Consider the following 8,128-nt stretch of genomic DNA (forward strand, 5'->3'; position numbering starts at 1 on the left):
CTGTCTAGTCAAGGCTATGGTTTTTCCAGTGGTCATGTATTGATGTGAGAGTTGGACTATAAAGAAAGCCGAGCACCGAAGAATTGATGCTTTTGAACTGTGGTGTTGGAGAAGACTCTTGAGAGTCCCTAGGACAGCAAAGAGATCCAACCAGCCCATCCTAAAGGAGATCAGTCCTGGGTGTTCATTGGAAGAACTGATGTTGAAGCTGAAACTCCAATACTTTGGCCACCTGATGCAAAGGGCTGACTCATTTGAAAAGGCCCTGATGCTGGGAAAGATTGAGGGCAGGAGAAGAAGGGGAAAACAGAGGATGAGATGGTTGGATTGCGGCATCACCAACTCAATGGACATAAGTTTGGGTAAACTCTGGGAGTTGGTGATGGACGGGGAGGCCTGGCGTGCTGCAGTTCATGGGGTTGCAAAGAGTTGGACACGACTGAGAGACTGAGCTGAACTGAGCTGAACTGTGTATGGAAAGATGCAAGAGTCTGGACTCACTGAAATCATTCCTTTGATCTGCCCTCAACTATCTGGGGCCAGAATCCTCTTCTTTCCCGCCCAGATGCCCTCAGGGTGCACAGTTGGGGGTGGCTGCAATCACAGAGGCAGCCTGCTTGGCTCCATCCTGAGTGCCCTCAAGGCTCACCACTGGGGGCAGCTGCAGTGGCTTGAAGGCTGCAACTTTGTTTGTTTACTGATGGCAGGCAACATTTTTCATGCACAGACCCATTATTCTGAAGGAGTCTGTAAACTTTCTATGAAGGCTCAAATAATAAAATTTAGGCTCTCCAGCCTGCTTCATATCTACCATATCTCAACTCCAGCACTGCAGCATGTGGCTAGTAACCATAGACAATACACAGATGAATGCACATGGCTGAGTGTCTATAAAACTTTAATTAAAACCAGAGGCAGGTTGGACTTGGTTCATGAGCTGCAGTGTGCCCATCCCTGCCCCAGAGGAGGAAGGACCCTCACCAACAGACCTACCCTGGCTCTCAGGGTCTGAGTCACATCTGAAAGGCATAAATCCCTCCACGCCCACAGTTTCTTCCTGAAGGGTCTCGCTTGACCTGAACAGAGAACCACAAACACCAGCACACCTGGATTTTATCTTTTAAAATGTGTCCCGGAGGAACTCTGTTCAGTACACCTGCACAAACAACACGGCCTGTTAACATCTCAGAGCTTCAGGATCTGGGGAGTTGGCCGGGGTTCAGCTGGTTTAGAGCAGAATATCAGAAGCTGACCTCTGTCACTTGTCACCTTGCACCCTTTCAGCCTCCAGTCATCCAGAATATAAGCTCTAAAAAAGCTGAGAAAAGTGAAAAGGAAAGCGACCCCATGGACTATACAGTCCGTGGAATTCTCCAGGCCAGAATACTGGAGTGGGTAGCCTTTCCCTTCTCCAAGGATCTTCCCAACCCAGGGATCAAACCCAGCTCTCCCTCACTGCAGATGGATTCTTTACCAGCTGAGCCACAAGTAGCCCCCAAAAAGCTGAGAATTTATCTTCAATTTCTAGAAAAGTGCTTGGCATGGAGTAGGTCCTCAAAGGCGTCTGCTGAATTAAAGAAAGTCTATAAAATCAGGAAACCCCTTTTTAGTCTTGAGATTTCTGGGTCTGTCCTCAGAGTCTGGTAAGGGACTGTAGTTCCCTCCTCCTGCCCTTATAACCCTGGGATGCTAGCGAAACCGCTTAACTCAGATAGGACTCAAACCCAGCCAAAACCCAGACAGGGGCCTGAACCCACAGGCTGGGATTCAAATCCACCATCTTTTAATTAAAATCACACACCTGGTCTCAGGACTTAATGAAGCTCAGTTTTTGTTTTTGTTTTTTTGTTGTTGTTGTTGTTTTTGTCTCACCACAGAAGGAATTTGGTGAGAGGGAAAGTACATGGGTTTACTTAGTGAGAAAACACATTCCATAAACAGAATGTGGTCCTTAAAAGAGCAAGAGTGATCCTGGGAAAAACACAATTCACAGACAAGAGTATGGGCCATTTCAGAAGGCAGGAGGCTCTGAAATACTGCATGGCTAGTTTTTATGGGCTGGGTGATTTCATAAGCTAATGAATGGGAGGATTAGTCCAACTATTTCAAGGGCAGGGATTTCCAGGAATTGGACCACCACCCAGTCTTTGGCCTTTTATGGTTGGCTTTGGAACTGTCAACTGGCGGGCATGTCATTAGATGCTAATATATTATAACAGGGGTTTGTTGTTATTTTTCAGTTGCTAAGTCATGTCCAACTCTGTGACCCCATGGGCTGTAGCATGCCAGCCTACTCTGTCCTCCACTATCTCCCAGAGTTTGCTCAGATTCTTGTTCACTGAGTCAGTAATGCTATCTAACCATCTGATCTCTGCTGCCTGCTTCTCCTCCTTCCCTCCGGCTTTACCAGCATCAAGGTCTTTTCTAATGAGTCAGTTCTTCACATCAGGTCTAAAGGATTGAAACTTCAGTTTCAGCATCAGTCCCTCCAATGAATATTCAGGGTAATTTCCTTTAGGATTGACCGGTTTGATCTCCTTGTCCAAGGGATATAGGCTATTGGAAGTCAAATCTTTCACTGTCTTGGACCTAGTTGGTTCTAACCAGTTTATGTCACATCTCTAACAGTAATGTCATTCTTTTAAAGGTTATGCCTTGCCCTCTTCCCTTCTGGCTCAGTAGGAAGGACAGGGCTTCCGGGGGCAGGGGGCCAGGGGTGGGGGGGCGACTTGGGGCCAGTATATGTGTATCAGGACCATCCCCTGTGAGTGGGTAATAAGGACAAGGTTCCTTCCTCTTTCTCAGCTACAGTAGCTGAGAATCCTGCTGGAATCTCAAGGACCACTCAGTTCTCCAGCCATGTAAGTGACATTGGAAAAGCTTGTGAAGAACACCAGGGAGGAGCCCAGGATAAAAGCAGAGTGCTGTGGGCAGCTGATGGAGAGCCTGGAACCAACACTGTGTCTCATGGGATGGGGCAGATTTTAGCACCAGAAACTCCAGCAGGGTAGTATCAAAAAGAGAGTGGCTGAGGGGAGCAAACCTTCTATTTATGTCACAGATCCACTACAGACAATACTTTTTATTTACCTGCAACCTGCAAGCATGGAAGGAGAAAAAACTAGACCCTGAAGTCTAAGAATCTTCCAACAAGCAAGAGATTTGACATAAGATATATAATCTATGGTGGTGAGCTAAATTGATACAAAGCCAGGGAGCTTTTGCAGCTTGAGTTCCTAACAGTAGGCATGATTTATGCACTAGCACCATTCCTCACTAGGTGTGGGTTTGGGACTCGATGCAATTCTCTTACACGTATTTCATGACTTGGTGTTATACAAGGAATGGGGTTAAAGATTACATTCCCCAATGAGTAAGCAGCAGGTAACAGGAGAACCCTGACTAGTACACTACCTATGGGAGGTCTTTTTTTTCCCCCCTATTAAGACCTTCAACTGGTTGGAGGTCCACTCACATTATGGAGGGTAAGCTGCTTTACTCAAAGTCTACTGATTTAAATGGTAATCTCATTCTTTACATGTCTTCAGAGAAACATTTACAGTGCTATTTGACCGAATGCCTAGGTGCTGTGGCCTAGCCAAGTAGACACAAAGATGAACATTTGCCTGGAGTTATCCTCTGATGGTGTTGTAGAGAGAGAAGCTCAGGTATTGGTCCACGTTTCTTCCTGAAGTTACAGGAGCCCTCTCCTTAATTCCACGAATTCTTCCAATATTCTACAAGATTCCAGTAAATATTCAGAGTTGGTTTCTCTTTCTGAGAAGAAAAAGGAAGAAGAGAGGGGAGGGGAGGGGAGAGAAGGTGGGAAGGGGAGCAGAGGAAAGAACAATAACATCCTTAAGTGAAAAGGGAGCAGTGAATAAGCCAAATCCAGCCCAGGTGTGGCCCAGTAATTACTCTCCCATCTTGCTGGAGTGACCTCACACCACGTTTTAGCTCTTCTGTGGACCCTGCAAGGATTAGCTTAAGTGTAACTTTTCTTTACCCAAACGTTCCATGGTTCTTTGTTTTTCTTTTTTTTGTGAAGTTGCTCAATCATGTCCAACTCTTTGCAATCCTGTGGACTGTAACCTACCAGGCTCCTCTGTCCATGGAATTTTCCAGGCAAGAGTACTGGAGTGGGTTGCCATTTCCTTCTCCAGGGGAATCTTCCTGACCCAGGCATCGAACCCAGGTCTCCCGCATTGCAAGCAGACGCTTTACCGTCTGAGCCACCAGGTAGGGAGATGAACAGTTACGTTGTAAATTTCCAGCACGCTACTGAAAGTTGTATATTTTCTTTTATCTTTTCTATAGTCAGTGGCAGTTTATTAATTTATGTCAGTGAAAAACTCTGAATGGTGCCCCGGGGGCCCCTCCAAACCTGAAGGATCGGCTCAGGGTATGTTCTTATCTAAATTAATAGCAATCATATTTCCCAAGCTTGGACCTTTTTTTAAACATTGAGCAACAGTTGAGCTGACTTTTCTTGCAAACATGGTAAGAGCTAGGATACTGGCTAAAATCATCACTTACAGACTTCTCTGGTCTACAAAAATCACACACAGATACTTTAGCCTGCATGGAATAATTAATCAATTATTTGGCTGAGATAAAAAGATGGCTTAAAAAGAAACCAAGGTAACTTCAGCAGGAAAAATAGGCTTTAAATTTGTAGAAGAAAGTACTTTCTATTTCTAACCCCAGAACTGTGAGAGAGAAAAAAACTGCAAATGAAAGAGCTCAAAAGTTATCTTCCAGAATCAAGGCCAGGTATACACTTATTAATAGACTATTATCAGTTTTTTTGGAGAAGGCCATGGCACCCCACTCCAGTACTCTTGCCTGGAAAATCCCATGGAAGGAGGAGCCTGGTAGGCTACAGTCCATGGGGTCTCAAAGAGTCAGACACGACTGAGCGACTTCACTTTCACTCTTCACTTTCCTGCACTGGAGAAGGAAATGGCAATCCACTCCAGTGTTCTTACCTAGAGAATCCCAGGGACCGGGGCGCCTTGTGGGCTGCCGTCTATGGGGTCACACAGAATCGGACATGACTGAATCGACTTAGCAAAATTATCAAATTCAAAAATTAGCAAAATTAGCAAAATTATCAAAATCAAAAATTATCAAATTCAAAAATTAGCAAAATTATCAAATTCAAAAATTATCAAATTAGGCAAATTCAAGATTAGGGTATAAAAAATTTAGTGTATGTTCACACTGATTCCTAATAAAGAGCTGAATTCATGAACAAATTAACCTAAATCTATAAAATATTTGTGCATACTCAGTTGTGTCCAACTCTTTGTGATTCCATGGATTATAACCCACGAGGCTCCTCTTCCCATAGAGTTTTCCAGGCAATGATACTGGAGAAGTTTGCCATTTTCTACTCCAAGGGATCTTCCTGACCCAGGAGTGAACCCACACCTCTTGGGTCTCCTGCATTGGCAAGTGAATTCTTTACCACTGGGCCACCTGGGAATCCTTATAAATCTATAAAATAACCATATTTAAAACCCTTTCTGAGACACATGTACCCCAGTGTTCATCACAGTACTGTTTACAATAGCCAGGACATGGAAGCAACCTAGATGTCCATTGGCAGATGAATGGATAAGAAAGCTGTGGTACATATACAGAATGGAATATTACTCAGCTATCAAAAAGAATGCATTTAAATCAGTTCTAATGAGGTGGATGAAACTGGAGCCTATTATACAGAGTGAAGTAAGTCAGAAAGAAAAACACCAATACACATATATATGGAATTTAGAAAGATGGTAACAATGACCCTATATGTGAGACAGCAAAAGAGACATAGATGAATAGACTTTTAGACTCTGTGGGAGAAGACGTGGGTGGGATGATCTGAGAGAATAGCACTGAAACATGTATATTATCATATGTGAAATAGATCACCAGTCCAGGTTCCATGTATGACAGGGTGCTCAGGGCTGGTGCACTGGGATGACCTTGAGGGATGGGATGGCAGGGAGGTGGGAGGGGGGTTCAGGATGGGGGAACACATGTACACCCATGGCTGATTCATGTCAATGTATGGCAAAAACCACTACAATATTGTAAAGTAATTAGCCTCCAATTAAAGTAAATAAATAAAATTTTTTTAAGCCAGTAACAAAAAAATACAAAAAATAAATAAATAAATAAAACCCTTTCTATTGGGGAGGTGATCTAGGTGAACATCATCAACATAAAAATGAAACTTCACTTATGTGGCCTTCCATCCCAAAACTCATAACCTCTGTTTAACAATGAAACAACAAGCAAACATAAATTGAAGGATAATTTACAAGATGACATAGTAAGCAAGAATCCTTATCTATTTTTTTTCCTGGAAGCCTGAGGGAACATACAAAGAATAAATGATAGACTCTAATGCCTCCAGGATTATTGATATGTAGTGATTCACTTTCTCCTTTGGACATAGAGAATACTTCTATTTAGGTTTTCCAAAGTATATTGTTTTCATCATTTTTCAAAACATATTCATAGAAAGTATTTCTTGAAAGCAGTCAAGACATTCAGATTGCCTAATGAGAAAAAGGCACATTATGCAGTTTGGAAGAGAAAAATGTGGCCAAGAGTATCCTGTTTGAGGTTTTTGCCATTCCTTACTTAAAAGCCTGTGAAAAATGGGTTTTTCTAGTTCTGTGGAAAATGCCATTAGAATTCTGATAGGAATTGCACTGATCCAAAGATGGCTTTGGGTATTATGGACATTTTTAACAATATTGATCCTTCCAATCCATGAACAAGGGATATCTTTTCATTTGTTTGTGTTTTTCTTCAATTTCTTCCATCAAAGTCTTGTGGTTTTCATATTCATTTCCTTGGTCATATTCCTAACTATTTTATTGTTTTGCTGGAATTGTGAATGGGAAAGACCTTAAGGGCATTATACTAAGTAAGATAAGTCAAACAGAGAAAGATAAATATTGTATGACATCACTTACAAGTGGAATCTAAAGGAGCTAAACTCATAAAAACAGACAGTAGAATGGTGAGGGTAGGGGGGAGTGGGGAATGGGAGAAATCTTGTTCAACGTACAAATTTGAAAAGTGAAAGTGTTAGTCACTCAGTCATGTCTGAATCTTTGTGACGCCAGGGACTATAACCCGTCAGGCTCCTCCGTCCACAGAATTCTCCTGCCTAGAATACTGGAGTGGGTAGCCATTCCATCCTCCAGGGGATATTCCCAGGGATCGAACCAGGGTCTCCTGCACTGCAGGTGGATTCTTTACCATCTGAGCCCCCAGAACTAGCAGATAAAATGTCTTGGAGATCTAACACACAGGATAGTGATTATAGTATCTGTATTCTAAACATCACAGTTCCTAGAAGACTACATTTTAATTGCTCTTACCACAAAAAAAGAGAGAGAGAGAAATGATAATTATATGACATTATAGAGGTGTTAGCTAACGCTAAGGTGGTAATCATCCTTTGATATATAAATGTATGAAATCAACACATCGTAAGTGTTAAACTTACACAATGCTGTATGTCAATTACATCTCAATTTTTCAAGCCTGTGCAAGGCAGCCTTAAGGCAGCCCTTTTGAAAAATCATGTCAGCGACACTATTAAAACTTGAAGACTGCTCAGACTGCCTTTTCAAAGGCAAACAGCACAGCAGGTGAGTTGTGTGAATCCAGAAACAGCTGTCATGAGTGGGGAAGCCCATCTCTGAAGGCCATCCTCACACTTCCCTCCCAGCTGACATCGCTGGCCCAAGGCCAGTGAGTCAGCCTAAAAGAAGGGAGCCCCTGAGAGTCCCCCTGCTGCCTTGGGCCAACCCGGGGCAAGACCCCCAAGCCATTGTAATCCTGGCCGGTTGTAGGGTAGACATTACCACTGACTACAGTGTGGTGATTGTATTTTAATCCAAACATAAATATTTTTCTTATTGTTAAATCAACAAGTGTCTGAAGAATGATCTAGGACAGCAGTTCTCAAAGTGTGGTCCATGGAGGTTTTCTATCTATCCACGGCACTTGTGAGGTCAAAACGAATGTTTTTAAATACTACTGAAATGTTATTTGCTTTTCTTTCCCCCCTCTTATTCTCTCTTAAGTGTACAAGGAAGTTTTCCAGAGGTTG

This window comes from Bison bison, unplaced genomic scaffold, assembly GCF_000754665.1.
Source record: "Bison bison bison isolate TAMUID 2011002044 unplaced genomic scaffold, Bison_UMD1.0 scf7180017864250, whole genome shotgun sequence".
Classification (NCBI taxonomy): domain Eukaryota; kingdom Metazoa; phylum Chordata; class Mammalia; order Artiodactyla; family Bovidae; genus Bison; species Bison bison.